Source organism: Mobula birostris, chromosome 5 (genome assembly GCF_030028105.1).
Source record: "Mobula birostris isolate sMobBir1 chromosome 5, sMobBir1.hap1, whole genome shotgun sequence".
In the NCBI taxonomy this organism is placed as follows: domain Eukaryota; kingdom Metazoa; phylum Chordata; class Chondrichthyes; order Myliobatiformes; family Myliobatidae; genus Mobula; species Mobula birostris.
The window spans coordinates 82,629,655-82,654,958 of NC_092374.1; the positions used below are offsets into that span (position 1 = coordinate 82,629,655).

General features: G+C 45.4%; 1 protein-coding gene across 1 annotated transcript in view; it reads left to right on the forward strand.

The window, feature by feature from the left end:
- The first annotated feature begins 4,666 nt into the window (after positions 1-4,666).
- LOC140197806 (phospholipase D1-like) overlaps positions 4,667-25,304 on the forward strand; it is a 158,602-nt gene continuing 137,964 nt past the window's right edge. The window contains exon 1 of the mRNA XM_072258268.1: positions 4,667-4,823. The gene's annotated coding sequence lies outside the window, so the exon portion shown is untranslated. The remainder of the gene's footprint in view (positions 4,824-25,304) is intronic.

The following is a 25,304-nucleotide window of genomic DNA, read 5'->3' on the forward strand; positions in this document are numbered from 1 at the left end:
CTTTTACCTTAAGCTCTCAATTCCAGTTCATTGCACAACACCCAATCCAGAATTGCCAATCCCTCTAGTGGGTTCAACCACGAGTTGCTCTGAAAACCCATCTCATAGGTATCCTAGAAATATCCCCTCGGGATCCAGCACTAACCTGATTTTCACAATCTACCTACATATTGAAATCCTCCGTGACTATTGTCACATTGCCCTTTTGCCATGCATTTTCGATCTCCTGTTGTAGTGTGTAGACAACATCCTTACTATTGTTTGGGGGTCTGTATACAACTTCCATCAGGGTCTTTTTACCCTTGCAGTTCCTTCGGTCTACCCACAATGATTCAACACTTTCCAACCCTATGTCACCTCTTTCTAATGATTTGATTTTGTTTTATACCAACAGAGCAACGCCACCACGTCTACCTTCCTGCCTGTCCTTTTGATACAATATGTATCCTTGGACATTCAGCTCCCAGCTATAATCTTCTTTCAGCAATGATTCAGTGATGCCTACAACAACGTATATCCGCTTTATTCCATATACTGCGCGCATTCAAATGTAACAGCTTCAGTGTGTATTCAACCTTTTTGATTTTGTCGGCCTTTTACATTGCAGCTCATCCTGTTGACAGCAATCCTTGCTAGCAGTCTCACTATACACATTCTTCTGTTTGTAAACCAACTGCCTCATCCCCAGCACTGTCACTCTAGTTCCCATCCTCCTGCCAGATTAGTTTTAACCCATCCAAACATAACTGGCCAACCTGCCTGCAAGGATATTGGAACCCCTTGGGTTTGGGTGTATCCCTTCCCTTTTGCACAGATCATACCTTCCCCAGAGGAGACCGAATGATAAATAAATCTGAACTCCTGCCCCCTGCACCAGTTCCTCAGTCATTCATTCACCTGACAAATCATCCTATACTTATCCTTACTGACATTACTACCCTGGAGGTCCTGTTTTTCAACTTTCTACCTAGCTTCCTAAAATCTCTCTTCAGGGCCTCCTCACCTTGTCTACCTATGTCATTGGCACGTATATATGACAAGATCTCTGGCTGCTCAGCCTTACCCTTGAGAAGTGACATAGACCCAATCTGAGACATTCCTGACCCTGGCACCTGGGAGGCAACATACTATCCGGATGTCTCTATAACGCCATAGAATCTTGTCTCTGTTCCTCTGACTATAGAATCTCCCATCAATACTGTAGTCCTCTTCTGAGCCACAGCACCAGACACAGTGCCAGGGACCCAGTCATAGTGGCTCTCCCCAGAAGGTCTTCCCCCTCAATCATAAACATATTGTTTGATTGAGCAGCCTTTGTTGTTTGCATAATTCATTATGGTTTATATGTAAAAATACGTGAATGGCATACGTCATCATGTCACCACGTCATATGTGTGCTCCTCTTTAAAATAAAACTAAACGTACACAAGATACCCTATCTCCCGTGTTTTTCTTTAGATTAAAGTCCAAAGTTCAAAGTAATTATCAGAGTACATATATGTCACCATATATTTAGATTTTTATTTAGATTTAGGTTATGAGGACACGCAGTCCTCTTTTATTGTCATTTAATAATGCATGCATTAAAAAATGATACAATGTTCCTCCAGTATGATATCACAGAAACACAAGACAAACCAAGACTTAAACAACTAACAAAAACCACATAATTATAACATATAGTTACAACAGTGCAAAGCAATACCGTAAGTTGATGAGAACAGACCATGGGCACGGTAAAAATAAAGTCTCGAAGTCTCTCAGAAGTCCTATCATCTCACGCAGACGGTAGAAGGAAGAGAAACTCTCTTCCTGCCATGAACTTCCAGCACCGCAATCTTGCTGATGCAGCACCCTGGAACCACCCGACCACAGCCGACTCTTGAGACCGTCCAAAAACTTCAAGCCTCCAACCAGCCCTCCGACACTGAGCACCGAGCATCATCTCTGCCGAGCACTTTGAGCCTGTCCCCGGCAATAGGCAAAGCCAAGGATTTGGGGCCTTCCCCTCTGGAGATTCTCGATTGCACAGTAGCAACTGCAGCGAAGCAGGCATTTCAGAAGTTTCTCCAGATGTTCCTCTGTGTTTCTCACGTCTGTCTCCATCAAATCAGGATTGTGCATGGCCCCTATTGAACAGATACGATATCATTTCGGAGCGGCCGCGCGCGCTGCGTCGCGCCACGTCGCGCCACCATCTTCTCTTCCCCTCCTATACAACCACAAGATTCATTTTTTTGTGAGCATTCTCAATAAATCTATAGAATAATAACCACGACAGAATCAATGAAAGACCGCCCAACTAAGGCGTTTAACCAGTGTGCAGAAGATGACAAACTCTGATGGTTAGAAACTCAGTCTGAGAGGGAGGTTTAAGAGAAAGCCAAGGGGTGTCACTGAGAGAAAGAAGCTAAGAGAGTATGAGAAGGAGTTGTGAAGTCAATAAACACAACGCAGATGAAGTGAGGATTTTCTCCAAATTCGGCGATACTCTCCTGTTAGAACTTGGTAAAATCCCATCTCCAGACATACAATACTTGTAGCATGTTGAAGTTGGTAAAGCCTAATTTGAAGTATCGTGTGCAGTTTTGGTCACCAACCTACAGGAACGAAGTAAATAAGGTTGAAAGAGTACAGAGAAAATTCACAAGGATGTTGCCAGGTCTGGAGGACCTAAGTAGGTTAGGACTTTATTCCTAGGAACACAGAAGATTGAGGGCAGACTTGATAGAGGTATACAAAATTATGAGGGGTATAGCTAGGGTAAATGCAAGCAGGCTTTTTCCACTGAGGCTGGGTGGGACTGCAACCAGAGGTCATGGGTTAAGGGTGAAAGGTGAGACATTTGAGAGGAATTTCTTCACTCAGAGCATCATGAGAGTGTTGAATGAGCTGTCAGCGCAAGTAGTGAATGTGAGCTCAATTTCAATGTTGAAGAGAACTTTGGATAGGTACATGGATGGTAGGGGTACGGAGAGCTATGGTCCTGGTGCAGGTTGATGGATGTGGGCAGTTTAAATAGTTTAGCATGGACTAGATGAGCCAAAGGGCCTGCTTCTGTGCTGTACTTTTCTATGATTCTACAGTGCAATGGGGCAGCCCGATAGCCTAGTAGTTAGCACGACACTTCACAGCATCAGTGACCCAGGTTCAATTACCACTGCTGTCTGTAAGGAATTTGTACGTTCTCCCTGTGACCGCGTTGGTTTCCTCTGGGTGCTCCAGTTTCCTCCCACGATAAAAAGATGTACGGGCTGAGAGGTTGATAGGTCATTGCAAATTGTCCTGTGATTAGGCTCGGGTTGAATCGGTGGGTTGCTGGACGGTGTGGCTCATAGGGTCAGAAGGGCCTATTATGCACTGTATCTCTAAATAATTAAATCATTCTGCACTGCCATAGACAGCATCCTCACATCAGCCATTTCTATCTGTGTTGATGCAGCGTCCTCTCACAATGTACGAGAACTGGCAACCATTCCAGCTGGCCTTCCCCCACTCTCCTCTCCTACCCTAGTGACTGCACTGTAAGGACTTCAAAGCACTTTTTGTTACACTGTTGACATTGTAAATACATGCTAGTGTATTTATGCCTTTATGAAAATTTGATTCCATATCTGTACTTTAACATCTAACTTTAATTTTTATATAATCTTACGGCCAGATTTGGGAACAGCTTCTTTCCAACTGTGATAAGACTGCTGAACAGATCCTGACCCAAATCTGGGCCATACCCTCCAGATATCCGGACCTGCCTCTCGGTTTTTTTGCACTACCTTACTTTCCATTTTCTATTTCCTATTTATGATTTATAATTTAAATTTTTAATATTTACTATCCATTTGTACTCCAGGGAGTGGGAAGCACAGAATCAAATATCGCTGTGATGATTGTACGTTCTAGTATCAATTGTTTGGCGACAATAAAGTATAAAGTATAATTCTTTATAATTGTTCATTCTTTTTGTTACACGGTGCACCAACACACCACAGTACGCAAATGTATACGGCAAATAAAATTGATCCTCGATTTTCAAATTATTGAAAATTTTGGGCAGCATAGTAGTGTAGAGATTAGCACAACACTTTACAGTATCGGCTGCCCAGGGTTCAATTCCCGCCACTGCCTTAATGAGTTTGTACGATCGTGTGTGGTTTCCTCCAAGTGCTCCAGTTTCCTCCTACGTTCCAAAGACGTACCAGTTCATAGGTTAGTAGGTCATTGTAAATGTTACGTGATTAGGATAGGTTTAATTTGGGTGTTGTTGGGCGGTGCCATTCAAAGGGCTTATTTCGAGCTGTATCCCAATAAAGAAATAATAACTGTGTTCCCACAAATAATGATCTCACTTTAAGGTCTCTTTATTTCCTGTTCTCGTTATTGATTTGTATTTGCAATTGCACAATTTGTTAGCTTCAGCACCCTGGTTGATCTTTCATTTATCTTTTTATAGTTACTATTCTTTAGATTTGCTGATTATGCCTACAGGAAAATGAATCTCAGGGTGACACATACGTATTCTAATAATAACATTTTATTTGAATTTTGGACTTTTAATGCCTGCAACCTTGCATGCTGCTGCGTTTCGTAGGGGCAGGGTTTCCGGAGTCTCGGACCACAGTTAAATTCCGGGCGAGGAAGCCTCCGGCCAGCAAACTGCACCACCTCCCGCAGCCGGAAGCTCTGAGAAGAGCCTCCCTGCAAACGGTTGGATGGTACGGTCTGAGTTGATTTAGGAATTTGGGAAGAATTCAGCCGATCTTCCATCGCTGGGGTTCACCTCTGCTCAACCGGAGACGTAGCTCTAGCTCCGGGACCCGCGGCCGGTGAGTGGTGGGGTTTGGTGGGCAGGGGAGGAAAGGGGCTCCGGGCTAAATGTTTTCCCCCTTTTGTAAAAGTTGTTTTCTCTCCAGGAAGGGTTGAAGGCAGAGGCGTCGCAGCCCTGTGAATGGGGCGTGCAGTCAGTCCGCCCTTATAATGTAAGCCGGCGTCTGCCTGTGACAGCTAAACACAGCAGGGAGGGAGGGAGAGAGAGAGAGCGGGGGGGGGGTGCAGAAGGGAGAGAGAGAGAGACACGGGGAGAGAGGAAAGAGAATGGGCAGAAAGAGGGAAGGGAGAGAGGGAGACGGAGCGAGACAGGAGGGGTGGCGAGGGGGGTAGGGAGGGAGGCAAGGGAGAAAGAAAACGCTGAGAGAAAGGGGAAAGAGAGAGAAGTTAAGAAAGTGGAGGAGGGGGAAAGACTAGATATGAAGCAATAGGACGGAGAACAGGAGAAAGGGAGGGGGAAGGGATGGTGAGAGGGAGGAACCAGTTTGGAGAGAAAGCTGGAGAGAGAGAGACGGAGGGAGGGAGTGCAGGGGGACGGGAGTTTAATTTCTTTGAAAAGTTACGAGCAAACTCGTTAACACCGCGGGGAGCCTCCGGTTCGGTCAGTGAGAAGGTTGGGGTTGGTGCAGATTTGAGAGAGTGGACGGTTCTGAATCCAGGGAGGATGTGGTGAAGCTGATTGGGATTAGAACAAAGCACTGAGCCTGTTGTTGGGAGTTTTCTCTCAGGCAAGGGGTGGGGGGGGGGGGGGCGGCGGTGTGTATAGAGAGAGCCAGCAGCGAGAGAGGTCGCAAACTGGAGGTGGTATTGGGTGACAGGAGTTGTACAGAGGAAGGCGAATGGCAGGTTTCTGAGAAATGGAAAATTAAGCAAACAATTAAGGATTGCAGTGGCTTGTTGCTCAGTGATGAAGGCGGTAGACAGGATTTAAATAAAAGAAGGAATCAAGAGTTTAACGGAGTTTTGAATGTGGCCCTGCTTCAGATACCGCCAATTAGATTAACCACAGATTTGAACAAAGTGTGAGGAGCCGTTGTGGGCACAAAAGCTTTTAGATGCTCTTCCTATTTTGTAAAGATAGTAAGCAATGTAGCAAAGCTTTGGAAGTTAAAAGGTGTGGCAGGAATACCAATAATGCCAAGGAATGATATTGAATGACAGTGGCTCTGAGGAGTAATCTATGGAGTGCCTGTACATGTATCCATGGACCAAGTTAAAAATAATTTAGGCTGGGGAAAAGTTGTGGATGCTAAACATTTAAAAGGGTTTTGTGTTAGAGCAGATCGTTTATTGGTGTTGATTAAATTTGATGGGGAAAAATTTGATGGATAGGGTTAATTAGGGATAGGGTTGATGCTGAGGTACATCTTAGGGTGTGCTGGGACACATCATTAGTGATGTAACCTGGGGTCATTGAGTGCTTTAGATCTTTCAACATCAGACACCCTCGTCCAGGTGACCCAGCCAGGTTTGATCAGGCCCTGGCTGTGTGTCCCCTCCCCCCCACCCCCCAGCATTGGTCCATGGTTCTGGAGGCTCGGTCAGCAGCCCCTGTGACGGTCCTGATGGCTCTTTTCTTTGCGGCTCCTGTAATACCAAGGAGAGAGTAGGTTCTCCAAAGCGAGCAGCCAGCAAAACATCTACACCCCACCTGTATGGGCTTGCATGTGCCCTCTACTCCTGTCTTTGTCACCGCTCCACCAGCTCCTAACATTTGGCTTTCTTACATTCAAATGCCTCTTCAATCCAGTCTTCCCAAGGAACCATATATGAGTTATATTGTTCCAGTCCATGTGCCACCCCCTCTGAGATGTTTTCAATGCCAGAAATTTGGTCATGTAGCAGCAGTGTGTAAAGCGGTGGTGGAGAACATGATTATGGCAATTGTTGCCATTGTTGCATCTGCGGAGGAGACCATCTACTGCTTATGCAGGGTGTCCTGTATGTAGGAGAAGTGTGCCTTTTCTCTATCTGCACTGTACTCTGTGTTGCATGTTTGTCATGGTAACTGGCCCCATGGGTGGGGGTATGGTAAAAGTGAAGGGAATAATTTGCGACTTCATGCTTTATTCACGGCAGTTTGCAGCTGAGTGCTAACAGATGTATCTCTGGTTGACTGCTCAATTACGCTTGCATTTCATCGCTGCAAAGTTGTATGTTTTCTAGTTGCTTAAAAAAGGGTCAAATACATATCCTTGACTTTTGGAACAATTATTATTGGAGCTGAAGGTGCATCATACAAGTATAACAAATTCGTGGGGGTCGCCAGCAGCGGCAATTTGGTTTGGTTAGAATTGACTGCTATACTGTATATAAGAAAGCTGTGGAAGCGAAGTGTGTTTGGGTGGAACTGGGCATTTCATGTGCAGAGGCTGTGCAGGAGACCGTGTCAATAGGACTGATAAATATCTGGAATTCGGACAGGTTAAAAACGGCGTGTAATGTGCATAATTATATAACTAAAGATTCTCTCATTGTTGATTAATTGAGTTTATCATTTTCACAACATAAACTAAATGTAGGACAGAAAAAAATTAAAATTATATTTAAAAGCTGCAGAAAAAACATCTAGAGATAAGAGTTAACTCTATAAGTTATTAAAGATGCCTTAGAGAGTGGAATAAGTAATATTCAGATTTCAAAGGAGGATTGTTATAGGTTTTTACAATGGAATACTACAAGTTTGTCAGCTAATGATCAAGAGTTTGAGAAATTTATTGAGGATTTACCAAATAAAGCTGATGTTATATGTGTGCAGGAAACCTGGTTGAATTCTTATTTAAGGTTGTGTTTCAGGAGTTTGTACATTCTCCCTGTGACTGTGTGAGTCCCTCCCACTGTCCAAAGATGTACCAGTTGGTGGGTTAATTCGTTATTGTAAATTGTCCAGCGATTAGGCTGAGGTGAAATCAGAGGATTGCTGGGTGCCGCACCCCAAAAGGCCGGAAAGGCTGCTTAGGCTGGATAAGGTGGGAACAGGCAATAAGACTGTTCAATTGGATTCAAGATTTTTTACATGCTGGGAAGATACAAGTTAGTGGGAATGACCCTCTAAAAGGAATAGGATATAGAGAATGGGACTCCACAGGAAAGTGTTTGCAGCCCTCTCCTTTTTAAACATTATGATTAATGATATTTTAAGGAGTTTCTAACCTGGGGTCCACAGGCACCTCGATTAATGGTGGGGGTCCATGGCATAAAGAAAGGTTGGAAATCCCTGTATGTTGGCGCAGACATTTCCAAATCATTATATGCTGATGATGGTGCAGTGTGGAAGAGAGGAAGGAATATAAATTATATAGTTATAAGGAAAATGTAATGCAGGCAGGTGTTATGAAGTAGGGGAATGGGGACATCAGAGGGGGTTTAAATTTTCTGAAATAAAGACTCAAGTTACTTGGTTTCCTAAAAGGATTTCACCCACAATTGATTTCAAATTATATGGTAAATCTGTTAGTAGTAAAGTTTCTCCGTACCTGGATGTGCCTTTGCTTAAAGGAGAGAGGAAAGCCATAATTAACAAGTCTATTCAATCACTGTGAGAACAAAGTTGTGATAAGGAAATAAAAGGCCAACATTTATATACAATTCAGAAGATGGTGGAACTCAGCTGGACAATGGGTATAAAAGGAGAGAGGTTATACTTAAATGTATACGTATTGGACATATTAGGTTGAATAATTCCTTGTTCAGAATTAATATGCATGATACTGGCATTTGGAGGGAGTGCACTTATCAAGAAATGTCATTTCATCATGTCTGATCCATTTCCCCCTCAACTAAAGAAATTCCTCCTCATCTCTGTTCTAAATGGATGTCCCTCTTTTCTGAGTCTGTCCCACCAAAGGAAACATCCTCGCCACATCCACTCTATTGAGACCTTTCAACATTCAATGGGTTTCAATGAGATCCCCCACCCATTCTTCTGAATTCCAGTGAGTACATACCCAGAGCCATCAAATGCTCCTCATAAGACAGGCCTTTCAAACTCAGAATCCTTTTTGTGAACTTCCTTTGAACCCTCTCCAGTGTCAGCACATCCTTAGGCGAAGGGCCCGAAACAATATGGAGGAGTTGCCCTCACAGCCGGCATCTGATGAATCCAAAGGAATGGCAGAGGCCGATACAGTTTGGCACCAGCAGCATCGCAAGAGTTGCCAGTAACTGTTGAACTCAATGTAGGACTATCTTAGGGACTCGAGCTCTGGATATTTTCCTTGGGCTTAACCCCCTAAAGTCTTCCCTGTGAATGGATATAGCCACAAGGCAGTAGAGGTTTAAGATCAGAGTTTTCCTTCTCCTAGATGAGCTGATGAGCCCCACCTGCTTGAAGCAATTGGTTTTAAGGTGCCAGTAACCCTTCGTTGCCCCTTCTCCTGTCAGTAGAAACAGTTCTGCCGGGCTTAGTAGCTAATCCATGTGTGGAGGCCAGGAGCTGGACTTGGTTGTCAGAGGCTATTTGATATGCACGACATGTATTCGGAGAAATAGGAACACTCTTTTAAAGTAAATGATGTCATAGTTGTTGGTGTGACTGATACCATCCTCCACAATCACTCAGCATGACATCTCCTTTGACGTCTTTTAAACAAACTGATATTCAGCCTCAACTCTCCAGTAAAACTCTGGTCTGGGTGCGTGGACTTGGTTTAGAGGAATGAGGGGTGAGTCAGATTGAACATTGAGGCTGATAATCTCAAGTGACAAGAACGAGCTCGAGGAGGACGATTGCCCTGCTGTCTGCTAACAACGGGGGTTCCAAGGACCCCTTGCTTAACTGTATTGCCTGCAGTAGCCCTCATACATCGTTCCAGTGGCCTGAAGTGATGACAGGGTATTAGAGGAGTGGCTGATTGATCCCAGCGTTGGAGCCAGTGAACATCTCGCCCTGCCAACTGACGCACAGATGAAAAGCCCAACGTCATGGGGAAGGAAGCGAGCAAGTGGTAACTCTGATATGTGGTCAGAAATTAATCTGTGCGGCGAATGCTTTCTTCATTGTTTGACTCAGAATTAAAGCATTGCCAAGTTGCAACTAAGGCATAAGGTACTGCAGATTTGGAATCCCATTTGAGTTTGACATCTTACTCTCTTAACCCGAGTGGGTCCATACACACTCTCTCTGAGCTTTATGTTCCTGGGTGTCAACATCTCCGAGGATCTGTCCTGGGCCCAACACGTTGATGCAATCATGAAGAAATTATGCCAGTGGCTCTGATTCATTCAAAGTGCAAAGTACATTTATTACCAAAGAATGTATGCCATATAATTTCTGAATGCCAGGGTGCATACTGCCCTCTGATTACTTATTTAATTTAACCATTTAATATTTAACCTGATTCTGATGCCATCCTCCAAGAGGGCCACAACCTTGCCGTAGGGTTTGGAGGCTTGTGTGCCTCAGTGACCCGGAGAGCTATGTTGGCTGGAGTCAGGACTTTATGCTTTGGCTCTTGGTAGGGTCTAGCCGGCTGGTGGCGTAGTGGCATCAGCGCTGAACTTCGGAGCGAAGGCTCCTGAGTTTGAATCCAACCGGCTCCCTTGCACGCTTTCCATCCATACTGAGCTGAGTGTCGAGCTAGCAACTCGGCCTCGTAAAAATAGGAAAGCCTGCTGAAAAAAACGCCGTCATGACGGCGTCCTGATGACTCCACTCAGAGTTAAGGGCTTTCTTCTTCTTTTTCTTGGTAGGGTCACCCATGCTAAACAGGTCAAAGGGTAAAGGCCATACTAAGAGTGGTCCACTGGTCCTCCAGGTTCAGGGGTTCAGCTCAGAACTAACAAAATAAAAGATGAAAAATGGAAAGAGCAATGAAGAATCCTTTTACATCTGAGCGTGACGGTATTCCTGAGTCTCCACCCGGGACTTACATGACAGACAGTAGTGAAAACCGAGAGGAAGCTGCTGACACAATGAAGGAAGCCTTGAACACTGGCAGAAATGGAGGACGTTCATTGCTGCCTGAAACGCCAGTGATATAATGGGCAGGTGTTATGTGCTCTTTATACAACATTGATATTCGTCTAATTACAAGCAGCCACAAAACAAAGAAACCCAAGAGGACCCATTTTTTTAAAAGACCGTCAAACACCCAATGTGTGGATTACATAAAAATCGTGCAAACAATATAGTAAGCAACTAGCTTTCAGAACGAAAGTGAGTCCTCAGACACGAAGCTAGGCAAAACTGCAGCTGGAGCAGGCCCTGAGCACAGAACTGCGTAAGCGTCGTAGAGCAGCCTGACCCTTGCCTCTGGAGCCCGCGCTCTGCCTTATCGATCTGGTCTGGTATTTAAATCGTCCAAACATCAGGTCGTTCCTTGCTTTCGGTCCCGGGCCCTGAAGCATCAACGCCCTCTGGTCCTGGTCCTGGACCTTGCTGCCGCATTTTGGCCTGTACTCAATCTTTTCAAATCGGCCTGACACTTCGACCGCGCAAACCTCTGGCTTTCCTCACTCTCAGTACAGTGGACAGGCCTAGCTTTCACTCGCCTCGCACTCACTTGCCTCTTTTTATTTGATTTAATGTACGTATAAAGTTTTTGTTTTTCTTTTTCATGCCTTGTAGCACATCGGGCGGCAACCTTGCTGTTTCTTTCGCATGTTGTCTGTTTTTTTACAAGGCTGAGTTGCTAGCTGGATGCTCAGCCCAGCACAAATGGAAATCATGCAAAGAGCTAGCCAGATTCGAACCTGGGACCAATTACCTCAAAGCCCAGTGCTGATACCACTACACCAGCAGCCAGCTCTATATGTAATTATAGTTTTTATTATGTATTACCATGTACTGCTGCTGCATCACAACAAATTTCACGACATATGCCAGGTGATATTAAGATTCAAAGATTCAAAAAAAACTTTATTGTCATTCTAACCATACATCAGCTCTGCAGGGCAGAATGAGACAGTGTTTCCCAGGAGCAGTGCAATCATAACATAACAAACGCAACACTAAATAATAAACATAACAATAAATAGTAAAACACAACAGCCACATGTCAGTTTAAAATCAAGTTATAAGTGTCCAGTGCAAGTTAAAAGTGTCCAAAAGCAGAGTCAGGTGGAGCAGCTGTTTAGCAGTCTGACTGCCTGTGGGAGGAAGCTGTTTAGTAGCCTTGTGGTTTTAGTTTTGATGCTCCTGTAACATTTGCCTGATGGCAGAATAACAAACAGTTCATGGAGAGGGTGTGAGGGGTCTTCAGTGATGTACCGTGTCTTCTGGAAGCATCAACTCTGAAAGAGGTCTTGGACAGAAGGTAGGGAGACCCCAATAAACTTCTCTGCTCCCCTAACCATGCTCTGCAAGGCATTTTTGTCGACAGCATTGCAGCTGGAGTACCAGGTTGTGATGCAAAAGGTCAGCACACTCTCAACCACGCCTCTGTAGAATGTAGTTAAGATGTTGGTGGGGAGTGATGCTTGTTTAAGCTTCCTCAGAAAGTGCAATCTCTGCTGGGCCCGTTTCACAATTCCAGTGGTGTTCCTGGACCAGGTGAGATTGTCCGAGATCTGCACCCCAAGGAACTTCATTCTGAAGATTTCCAGCATCTGCAGAATCTTGTGTGTTCTTTTCAAATTTGTTGTTTTGTGGCAGCAATACAATGTCAAGACATAAACTACTACTATGTCGACTCAGGCCTAGGGGCCTGACATAAAACTATTGTAAATTACAAAATAAATAAATAGTATAAAAAAATAGGAATAACAAAATAGTGTTCATAGACTGTTTAGAAATCTGATGGTAAAGGGGAAGAAACTGTTCCTAGACATTGAACCTGCATTTTCAACCTGCTCCCCAATGGTAGTAACAAGATGGCATGTCCTGGTTGATGAAGATAGCCCACAATGACATGATCCAAACAAAACATAACGCCATTAGTGCAAGTTGACGAATATCTAGCCTGAGGTAGTGTTGGAGTTCTTCTGGTCGGCTCAGGAAGCGGATGGCAGTGGGGCCGAAGCTTTTGTTGAGCTTTGAGCTGTGGATCTTCTGTTCGAGAGGCGGGCACGGACCGGTTGGTGGGGGAAGCTGATGATGGATGTCACCTTGCTGAGACTGTACTGCCGCCACAAAACAACAAATTTCATGACTTATACCGAATGAATCCCACCACTGCCTGTAAGGAGCTTGTATGTTCTCCCCACGAACGCGTGGGTTTCCTCTGGGTGCTCCGGTCCTCTCCCACACTCCGCAGACCTACATGTTAGTAGGTTAATAGGTCAAGTGGGTGGAATTGGGCGGTGCAGGCGCATTGGACCAAAAGGCCGTGTTACCACGCTGTATCTCTAAATAGTAAATGGCCGTTGTGGGTGAGTTGCACCGAAGGGCCTGTTTCCATGCCTGGTGGGTGTTGCGGTCGGCATGGATGACTTGGGCCAAAGGGACGCTACGAAACACCACTGTCCAGTGTAAAAACATTCAGAAGATTGGGCGGCATGGGAAGAGGGGCACGTCCGAAACCCTTTTTCAGAACTTGGAAGGGTTGCAGCAGCAAGCAGTCTGCTGGAGGAACTCAGCAAGCTGTGCAACGTCTGCAGGGGGAAAGGAAAGATGGCTGCACGCTTGGTCGTAATGGCCTCTCCGGACCCAACAAAATGATGCAAATCTGTACTGTAAACATTTTTCTTGTGATCACAAGACCCTGTTGGACATTGATAATATAAAAAAAACTGCAAGTCTGGTTCACGGGATGTGCGGTTCATTAGGCTAATTGGTCATTGTAAATTGTCCAGTGACTCGGCTGCGGTTAAATCGGAGGTTGCTGGGCAACACAGCTCGAAGGGTCAGTAGGGTCTGTTCCACGCTGCGTCTCAAAAAATAAATAATAAACCTGATTCTCATTCCGATATGTGCAGGATAAGCTTTTGCATGCATAGAGAATGATAAGTGCCAGGAGTGGAGGCGGAAACAGAGATCTTTAGATAGGCAAATAGATACGCAGGGAGTGTCAGGATATAGATCAGGTGTAAGCAGAAGAGATTGAGCTCAATATGGCACTGTTTAGCACTGACGTAGTGGGCCGAAGGGCCTGTTCATGTGCTGCATTGTTTTATGTTCCATTATGGCTGAGAGGATCATAGGGGTCTCCCTACCATCCATCGGGGACATTTATCAGGAGCGCTGGGTACACAGGACCCTTAGTATTATCAAGGATCCCACCCATCCATCCAGCATCCTCTGACTTTCTACCATCAGGCAGGAGACTCCGATGCAGAAAGACAACAACAGTCAGGATGGGAAACAGTTTCTTCCCTCAGGCCATTAGGCTTCTGAACATCCTGCCACATCACATTCGAAGTGTCACCGGTTAATCTGTTCTAAACTTTACGGTATTGTATACACTGTACTTTATGTGCAATCCATCTGTAGATTTGATTCTTACTTTCCTAAATTATTGTCTGCTATGTATACTACTGTGCTTTACACCCTAGTCTGAAGAAACATTGTCTCATTTGATGGTACACATGTGTATAGTTAAATGACAGACTTGACTTATTGTTGAATCTGCTTCTATGACTGAACATTCCAAATCAAACAAGCACATTTCCGGCATCTGCCGATTTTCTCTTCTTTGTGACTTGATGCCTGCTTTAAAAAAGTCTTCCTCTTCTCCGCCCTCTGCCCCGGCAACCCTTTTCCACAGCCTCCCCGAGGATTTGGAAACTATCCCAAGTGAGTTGTAGAAAATGGAGCACAGGGCTATTGTGCAGGCCTGCCTTCCTACAAATCTCCAAATCGGGCTCCCTAACACACGTCATCTTGTTGGAATTGCAGGCCTGGTCAAGTTGTCGCTGGTTCCTGCAGAACAATGCAGCAGGTTTTCTTTCTGCTATTTGTTTGGATATGTTCTGATAGCTGATCAAAGCCACTCCCTGTGATTTCTTTGGGCCTGGTGCTCACTGGGGTTTAGAACAATGAAGGGTGGGTCTCATTGAAACCTGTCAAATATTGAAACCCCTGTGTGGATGAGGGGATGATTCCTGTGGTGGGGGAGTCTTGGACCAGAGGGCTACAGCCTCGGAATAAAAGAACGTCCCTTTAGAACAGAGAAGAGGAGAATTTCTTTAGCCAAAGAATGATGAGTCTGTGGAATTCATTGCCACCGACATTTGTGAAGGCCACAACCACGAGAAAAATCTGCAGATGCTGGAAACCCAAGGCAACACACACAAAACACGGGGGGAATGCAGCAGGTCAGGCAGCATCATTGGAGAGGAAGAAACAGCCAATATTTCAGGCCAAGGCCCTTCATCAGGGAAGCCAAGTCATTTAGTAAATTTTAAAGCAAAGGTTGATCAGTCAGGGTGTCAAAGGTTAGGGCAGGAGAATGGGACTGGGATGAGTAGTAAACCACCATGATGGAACAGTGGAGCAGACTAACCCCTCTCCCACCCCCCACTGTAATTCCCACTGCTCTCTTTGCACTTCCAGGGTAACCAGAGGGTGTCTGTAACTGATGTATCGGGTGAATGGGCAGGACAGCCAACCTGTTTCCTGGAACTCCCGCCGTCTGCATAATTGGCACATTTGACCAGTCAAAGTAAACACAGATACCAGATACTAGAGAATCGAGGAAATCTAAAAATAATTCACTGCAGATTAGGTTGAGAGTATGAGTATAGGATTAAGTTAATGACTGTGTATTGCCTCTCTAGAGATAATAGACTTGCTCTTCAGTGGGTACTGCAGCCTTGCCAAGCTGCACAGCACTCTGCATAATGTGGATCACTCCCCATTGCTTGGGAGCTACCTCGCGATGAAGGTGACACAGTTGGCGTCACGCTTTACAGTGCCAGCCATCAGAATATCGGGGTTCAATTCCCGACACTATCTGCAAGGAGTTTCTATCTTCCCTCTACAACTGCACAGGTTTCCTCTGCAAGCTCCTCGTTTCAAAGGTGTACAGGTTATGGTGAGTAAATTGTGTGGGCACGCTACTTTGGAAGTGTGGCGACATCCGCAAGCTGCCCTCGGACTGTGTTGGTTGTTGACTGAAGTGACGTACGTGAGACAAATAAAGCTAATCGGAATCTCTAGGAAGACTATAAAGATCAAATTCTCGGTGACCTTTTCTGCGGCTTTAGCCATCTAAGGAGAAGATTATTAATATCAGAATTGGCTATTGCTGCCATATTTTGTGAAATTTGTTTTACAACAGCAGTTCCACTCAAAACAAAAAAAGTACTATAAGTTGCTGCAACACACATCAAAGTTGCTGGTGAACACAGCAGGTCAGGCAGCATCTCTAGGAAGAGGTGCAGTCGACGTTTCAGGCCGAGACCCTTCGTCAGGACTAACTGAAGGAAGAGTGAGTAAGAGATTTGAAAGTGGGAGGAGGAGGGGGAGATCCAAAATGATAGGAGAAGACAGGAGGGGGAGGGATGGAGCCAAGAGCTGGACAGGTGATTGGCAAAGGGGATACGAGAGGATCATGGGACAGGGGGTCCGGGAAGAAAGACGGGGGGGGGGGACCCAGAGGATGGGCAAGAGGTATAGTCAGAGGGACAGAGGGAGAAAAAGGAGAGTGAGAGAAAGAATGTGTGTATAAAAATAAATAACGGATGGGGTACGAGGGGGAGGTGGGGCATTAGGGTCTTGGGCCAAAAGTTGGACTGTATTTTTCTCCATTGAGGCTACCTGGCCTGCTGAGTTCTTCCAGCATTTTGTGTGTTGCTCGGAATTCTAGCATCTGCAGATTTTCTCCTGTTTACTACGAGCTTCAATCTGGTTTAAGATGCCACTGGTGAAGTACGACAACTTGCTGGTAGCAAACAGAACTATAAATAACTATGAATCACACTTTTTCTCTGATACAATTACTGCAATTGATAGCCCGTAAGTTCCCTTTTGGAGGTGAGCTTTTGAAACGCCTGCAGGGTTTTCCATTTTTGCGGTGTGAACTGAATTCTCGAAGGTGCAGGACGGTTACAGCGTGGTGTGTACAGTCTGAGTTGAGGCAAAGGGTCCCGGGCCTGAGAGTGGGGAATGGGCCATTGCTGGTGGGGCGTGGAGGCAGAACTGAGCGACGCAGACTTGAGGTGGCATGGCGCAGGCCTGGGTCCCGGAGTGAGGAACCGGACCCTTGGTTAAGCTAAGCTGAGGTTTGGCTAAGTTAAACGTGGGGCCAGGTTGAGTAGGTTTTCACATCAGGGCCGGAGGCGATGGATGGGCTGGTTTCACTCACTGATTCGCAAGGTTTACTCATCTCTGCTCTGCCCTGCACCGAAGCTGTGGCCTGCAACTGATGGGCTCCTGGTTCGGCTGCACGGATGACTGGCTTTGTGGCTGAGAAATTACTTTCATGAACTTCAGTTGTTTGTTTCCATGATTTGTTTTTTATCTGCACATTGGCTGTCTGATAGTCTTTTTTTTAATGGGTTCTATTGGGTTTCTTTGTTCTGTGGCTGCCTGTAAGGAGACAAATCTTGGGGTTGTATATTGTATACATACTTTGACAGTAAATGTACTTTGAAGAAATATATTTTTTAAAAAAGTGCAATAAAAAGAGCAAAACACTGAGGTAGTGTTCATGGCTTCATGGACAGATCAGAAATCTGATGGCAGAGGGGAAGAAGCTGTTCCTGAAGCGTTGAGTGTGGTCTTTCAGGCTCCTGTACCTCCTCTCTGGTAGCAACGAGAAGAGGGCATGTCCTGGGTGATGGGGGTCATTAATGATGGATGCCATCTCTGGAAGCATTGCCTTTTGAAGATGCCCTCGGTGGTGGGGAAGGTTGTCCCTGTGATGGAGATGGCTGAGTCTACAGCCCTCCACAGCCTCTTGCGATCCTGTGCACTGGTGCCAGCTATTCCAGGCCATGTTGCAGCCAGTCAGGATGCTACTTTGAGCCCAATACAATGCTCCTGGTCTACAAGGTAGTAGTGATCCCTGCCCTCACCTCCCTTGCAGAGCTGGGCAACCTGCAGGCACATAAAGATGCTGGAGAGATACTACTAATGGTGTCCCCACAAAAACCTCTCATTCCATCGGCAGGGTGAGTATGCTATGCCCAACACCACGTCTTCATCGATTAGAACTTATGATGAGCTTGTTGTTTGGATACGGAATTGACTTGGTGGTGGGAGACAGAGGGTAATATGTAGAACACAGTACAGTACAGGAACAGCTCTCTCTCCACAATGTCTGTGGTGAACACTATGCCAAATTTGGAGAGGGCCCAGAGGAGGTATGTCAAATTACGAGATTGTTATTCCTGGGATCAATCTCCCTCGCTCACTTTAAATATATGTCCTCTTGTATTTGACACTTTTACTCTGGGTGAAAAAGATTCTAACAGTCTAACCGATCTATGTCCATTCATGATCTTATAAGCTTCCACTAGATCTCCCCTTGGCATCGGCTGGGCCTCCCCCTGATTATTGACTTCAGGAGGAGGAATCTGGGGGTCCATGAGTCACTCTTCATCAGAGGATCAGAAGTGGAGAGGGTCAGCAATTTTAAATTCTTCGGTGTTATTATTACGGAGAACTTGTCCTGGACCCAGCACGTAAGTGCAATTATGAAGAAAGCACGGGAACACCTCTATTTTCTCAGGAGCTTGTGGAGATTCAGCATGACATCAAAAACTTTGGCAAACTTCTATAGATATTTAGTGGTGGAGGCTGTGTTGACTGCATCACTGCCTGGAATGGAAACACTAATGCCTTGAATGAAAAATTCTACAAACAGTAGTAGATATGGACCAATTCATTATGGCTAAAGCCCTCCCCACCAATGACTACATCTACACGGATTGTTGTCGCAGGAAAGGGGCATCCATCAACAGGGACCCCCACCACTCAGCTCTCTTCTCACTGCTGCCAACAGGAAGAAGTACAAGAGCCTCGGGACTCACACTGCCAGATTCAGGAATAGTCACTACCCTCACCCATCAGGCTCTTGAACCAAAGGGAATAACTTCAGTCAACTTCACTTGCCCCGTCGTTGAAATGTTCCCACAAACTATGACTCACTTTTGCTGGCTCTTCATCTCAAGTTCTTGATATTTATAGCTTATTTGTTATTATATTTTACTACTTTTTGTATTTGCATAGTTTTTTTGTTTTCTGCACACAGGTTGGTGTGGCCTTTATTGAGGATGCCCTCAAGAAATGAATCTCGGGTTTGGATATGGTGACATGTATGTACTTTGTACTTCAAACATCAAACACCCAACGCACTCTGGAGATGCCTATAAGACAATGGTTTGGGCCAAGGCCCTTCATCTGGAGATGACTAAAATCATGTCGGTCATCTCCATAGCCACAAAGCCAAAGCGGAAGTGACTCACGCTCCTTCCCCAGGGACTGTTGACAGGAAGTTCTGATCAACAGTGCCCAGTGAACACATTCTGCACTGGCAAAATCAGTTTCTTGCCAATCGCTTTGTAATAAAACACAAAAGCTGATGGGAAGTTCCCATTTTACATTGAAGAAGAAGGGAACTGTTGCCGTGGTGATGTACCATGAGCTGTAAACAGAGTTGAGAACCGGTTTCTTGAGTTTATTTTTGATATCCAGGCCATTGAAGCAGTTTGCTGCTCTCCTCTTGGGTTTCCTATGCTCCAGGTTAAGCTTGGTCTCCAGGAATTCATTTTATTTTTCAGATGTAGCCAAAAGGGGGGCAAAGGTAAAATATGAAGATAAGCTAGTCAATAATATCAAAGAGGATACCAAAAGTTTATTTCAGATGTATGGAGAGGTAAGAGTAGCTATTGGCCCACTGGAGAGGTGGTAATGGGGGATAAGGAAATGGCGGACGAACTTCAAGTATTTTGCATCAGTTTTAGCTGTCGAAGACACTAGCAGTGTGCCAGAAGGTCAAGAGTGTCAGTGCACAGAAGTGAGTGCAGTTGCTATTAAAAGGGAGAAGGTCATAGGTCACAAGTTCATTGTTAAAGCATGTAGCCATGTACAACTTGAAATGTGTCTTCTCCAGATAGCCAAGCAGCAAAAAAAGAATATGAAAGTCGTTCAGCGAGAAACAAACGCTCCCACCCCCCCACAAAAAGAATGGCATCCTAATCATCAATCTACCTTTGTCCCCCCCCCCCAACCCCCACAGGACAGGAACATCAACCCCCAAAAAACAACCCCTTCCCTGCACAAACAAAACTAACTGAACACCACAAAACATCAGTCCCCAAATGCCCTCCCTTTGCACAACAAAACAGAAAAGGAACAGCAACACACATCAAAGTTGCTGGTGAATGCAGCAGGCCAGGCAGCATCTGTAGGAAGATGTACAGTCGACGTTTCAGGCCGAGACTCTTCGTCAGGACTAACTGAAGGAAGAGTGAGTAAGGGATTTGAAAGTTGGAGGAGGAGGGGGAGATCCAAAATGATAGGAGAAGACAGGAGGGGGAGGGATAGAGCCAAGAGCTGGACAGGTGATAGGCAAAAGGGGATACGAGAGGATCATGGGACAGGAGGTCCGGGAAGAAAGACAAGGGGGGGGGACCCAGAGGATGGACAAGAGGTATATTCAGAGGGACAGAGGGAGAAAAAGGAGAGTGAGAGAAAGAATGTGTGCATAAAAATGAGTAACAGATGGGGTACGAGGGGGAGGTGGGGCCTTAGCCTTCAACTTTTCGACCACACTATTTCTTCGGCTCTTCAACTTTTCGACCACACTAACGAAGAGTCTCGGCCTGAAACGTCGACTGCACCTCTTCCTACAGATGCTGCCTGGCCTGCTGCGTTCACCAGCAACTTTGATGTGTGTTGCTTGAATTTCCAGCATCTGCAGAATTCCTGTTGTTTGCGAGAAAAGGAACAGGCAATTTTTTTTTATTTAAAAAAAAAACCCGTTATGAAAACCGTAAGCCTGGAAAAAGTCCAGAAGGTGCTTGGGAAACTGAAAGGTCTGAAGGTAGATATGTCACCTGGACCAGATCGACTTCACCCCAAGGTTCTGAAAGAGGTGGCTGAAGAGATTGTGGAGGCATTAGTAATGACTTTTCAAGAATCACATAGTTCTAGCATGGTTCTGGAGGACTGGAAAATTGCAAATGTCACTCCACTCTTCTAGAAGGGAGAGAGGCAAAAGAAAGGAAATTATAGGCCAGTTGGTCCAACCTTCGTGGTTGGGAAGATATTGGAGCCGATTGTTAAGGATGTGGTTTCGGGGTACTTGGAAGCACATGATAAAATGGACCAAAGTCAGTATAGTTTCCTGAAGGAAAATCTTGCCTGACAAAGCTGTTGGAATTCTTTGAGGAAATAGCAAGCAGGATAAAGAAAGGAGAATTGGTGGATGTTCTGCACTTGGATTTTCAGAAAGACTTCGACAAGGTGCCGCACATGAGGCTGATTAATTGGCCACAGAGTTTTCCTGTAGTTAGGCTAGCGTTACATTATGGGATTTCGGGGCACCTTGGCTCAAAGGACTGGAAGGACCTGTTCTGTGCTGTATCTCAAAAAAATAAGTGGTCTATTGTTTTCTCTACGCAACACACACAAAATGCTGGAGGAACTCAGCAGGCCAGGCAGCGTCTATGGAAAAGAACATAGTCGACGTTTCAGGCCAAGACCCTTCATCAGGACACCTGATACATGTATTCTTTTCCATAGATGCTGCCTGGCCTGCTGAGTTCCTCCAGCATTCTGTGTGTGTTGCTCTGGATTTCCAGCATCTGCAGATTTTCTCTTGTGTTTGTTTTCATTGTTTTCTCCAACCTGCCAGAAGCAAACTTGGGTTATCTTCCCTGGAGCGTCAGAGGCTGAGGGGAGAACACTGATAGAAGTTTATGAGATTGAGAACCATAGGTAAGGTAGACCGCCATGAACTTCTCCCCAGGCTGGAACCAGAGGGCACACTTTATTATTTCTTCATTTTGAGGTACAATGCAGATCAGCTCCTTCCAACCCATTGAGCAGCACCACCCAGTAACCCACCAATTTGACCCTAGCCGAATCACAGGACAAGTTACAATGACCAATTAACCTAACAACTGGTATATATTTTTTTTGACTGTGGGAGGAAAGCAGAGCACTGTAGGGGCTCCTTAATTACAAATTACTCTTATAAATTACAAAACTATCTGCGCAAAAACCTAATAATGAGGTAATGTTCATGGGTTCAATGTCCATTCAGATATCCGATGACAGAGGGGAAGATGATGTTTCTGAATCGTTGAGTGTGGGTCTCTTTTGGCTCCTGTATCTTCTCCCCGATGGCCTGTCCTGGATGCTGAGGGCCCATGATGATGGATGCCGCCACCTGCCGTTTGAAGGTGTCCTCAATGGAGGGGAAGATCCCCTCCTTTTTATTCTGGCTTCTGCTGCCTTCCTTTCCAGTCTGGATGAAGGGTCTCAACCTGAAGCGTCAAGCTTTTATTCCCCTCCGTAGATGCTGCCTGACCTGCTGAGATCCTCCATCATTTTTTTGTGTGTGTGTGTGTGTGTGTCTGTCTGTCTGTCTATCTCTCTCTCTCTTTGGATTTCATCACCTGCCAAATCTTTTCTGTGTCTCCTTTCCTACTGGATGCTGAAAGGCCTGAATAGGGTGAATGTGAAGACTGCGCATGCTTCCATCAAGGGTAAAGCCTTGGAATAAAGGGACGTCCCATTAGAACTGAGATGAAGAGAAATATCCCTAGCCAGAGAGTGGTGAATAGATTCATAGATCACTACAGCACAGAAAGAGACCCTTCAGCCCATCTAGCCCATGCTGAACTGTAATTCTGCCTTGAACTATCAAGCTGCACTCAGACTACAGCCTCTCAAACACGTACTCATCAACACGTCTCGCACATTGCAACTGAGCCCACACCCTCCACTTCCACAAATATGGTAGCTGTGGGGTCAATTACAACATTTCAGGGAAGTGAATCAGTGTGAACTCATTGCCATGCAGCTGTGGTGGCCGAGTCATTGGGACTATGTAGAGTGGAGGTTGATGAGTTCTTGATTAGTCAGGGTGTCAAAGGCTATGGGGCGAAGGCAGGAGAACGGGGTTGAGAATGAAAATAAATCAGCCGTGATGGAATGGTGGAGCAGACTCGATGGGCCAAATGGCCTAAACCTGCTCCTATGTCTTACCGTCTTTCGTTTGAGGTGTTGTCAGTATTATAATACCCTGAGGCTAGTAGCTGAATAGCAGGCATTCCCACAAATAGATCTGTGATTAAACCCCTCATTATCTACTTGAGTGATCAATAGTGGTCCCAGGGAGAATTACCCTGTACAGTGGCATAGCTAGTTGTCCCAGGCACTAAGTGGCCGGAGGAACTCAGTGAGTCATGTAGCAACAGTGGAGGAAAAGGAACCGTCAATGTTTTGGGCCGAGCCCCTTCGCCTGGTCTTCATCTGGCATCTGGTGTGTGTGTGTGTGTGTGTGGAGTTTGCATGCTCTTCCAGGGCTTCCCTTGGGTCCTTCAAGATTTAAAGTACATTTATTATCAGTATACAACCCTGAGATTCGTCTTCCCACAGACAGCCACAAAAACAAACAAAGCCATGTAGCCCATTCAAAGAAAAGAATCAAACCACACCCCCCTCCCCCCACACACACGCAGTGCAAACAACAAAAAAAAATCACAGAATATAAAACACCAACCCACAAAGTCATCGACAGAGTCCAGGCAATTCAGCTCAGCTCAGTTCAGTTTAATCTAGCACTTTGTCATTGGTTATCCAATCAAAATCACCCAAAATAGCAACAAAAAAGGAGTGACCAGAAACCAGGAACACATCCTAACAGGAACTACAGAGTTCAATCCACAAGCTGCGTTGATTAAAACTTGCCCAAGACCCAGGTCTCCGGCACCATCCTCTGACAGAATTGAGGGAGAGAGAGAGAGAGAGAGAGAGAGAGGGAGACACCATCTGAATACAAGGACCTTCTCCAGGAGCAGAAAGGGAGACTGACTGTCGCAAGTAGACTCTTCCTTCCAGTAGCAGCGAGCAAGAAGCTGATGGTGGGCACTGAAAACGCCTCGTGCTCTCGCCTCAGTGATTTTCAATCTTCCTTGACACTTTAATTGTCAAGAAATGGAGTTGATCATGAGCTTCCACCCTGCCTTCAGGCTTCTTATCAGTAGAACCACGTTTGAAAGAAAAAGGAAGTGTGAAAGAAGTAGTTCTGTGAACTGTACGGAGGACATCGCCCTTGGTTGTGTTGTTCATTGAGTCCGTGTTCCTCCCATATACTTTATACTTTATTGTCGCCAAACAATTGGTACTAGAACGTACAATCATCACAGCGATATGTGATTCTGCGTTTCACACTCCCTGGATTACAAATATTAAATATTAAAAATAGTTAAAATTAGTAAATATTAAAAATATAAATTATAAATCATAAATAGAAAATAGAAAATTGGGAAGTAAGGTAGTGCAAAAAAAACTGAGAGTCAGGTCCAGAGGGTACAGCCCAGATCCGGGTCAGGATCCGTTCAGCAGTCTTATCACAGTCGGAAAGAAGCTGTTCCCAAATCCGGCCGTATGAGTCTTCAAGCTCCTGAACCTTCTCCCAGAGGGAAGAGGGACGAAAAGTGTGTTGGCTGGGTGGGTCTTGTCCTTGATTATCCTGGCAGCACTGCTCCGACAGAGTGCGGTGTAAAGTGAGTCCAAGGGCGGAAGATTGGTTTGTGTGATGTGCTGCACCGTGTTCACGATCTTCTGCAGCTTCTTTCGTCTTGGACAGGACAACTTCCATACCAGGTTGTGATGCACCCTAGAAGAATGCTTTCTACGGTGCATCTATAAAGATTAGTGAGGGTTTTAGGGGACAGGCCAAATTTCTTTAGTTTTCTCAGGAAGTAAAGGTGCTGGTGGGCCTTCTTGGCAGTGGACTCTGCTTGGTTGGGCCAAGTCAGGTCATTTGTGATATTGACCCCGAGGAACTTAAAGCTTTTGACCTGTTCCACTTGTGCACCACCAATGTAATTTGGGTCGTGTGGTCCGCTACTCCTTCTGAAGTCAACAACCAATTCCTTCGTCTTGCTGAGGGATAGGTGATTGTCTTTGCACCATACCACCAGGTTCTTAATTTCCTCTCTGTACTCAAACTCATCATTACCCGAGATACGGCCCACAATTGTTGTGTCATCAGCAAACTTATATATTGAGTTTGATGGAAACTTGGCTACACAATCATGGGTTTACAGTGAGTACAGCAGGGGGCTGAGTACACAGCCTTGTGGGGCACCGGTGCTCAGAGCGATTGTAGAGGAGAGCTTGTCCCCTATTTTTACAGCCTGGGTCCTGTCTGTGAGGAAGTTGAAGATCCAGCTGCAGATCTGAGTGCTAAGGCCCAGGTTCCGGAGCTTAGGAATCAGTTGATTTGGAATGATGGTATTAAAGGCAGAGCTGTAGACAATGAAAAGGAGCCTTACGTATGCGTCTTTATTCTCCAGGTGTTCTAAGGAGGAATGTAGGGCCAGAGAGATGGCATCTGCCATTGACCTGTTGCTCCGGTAGGCGAATTGCAAAGCGTCGAGGTTGACCGGTAGGCTGTGGTTGATGTGTGCCATAACTA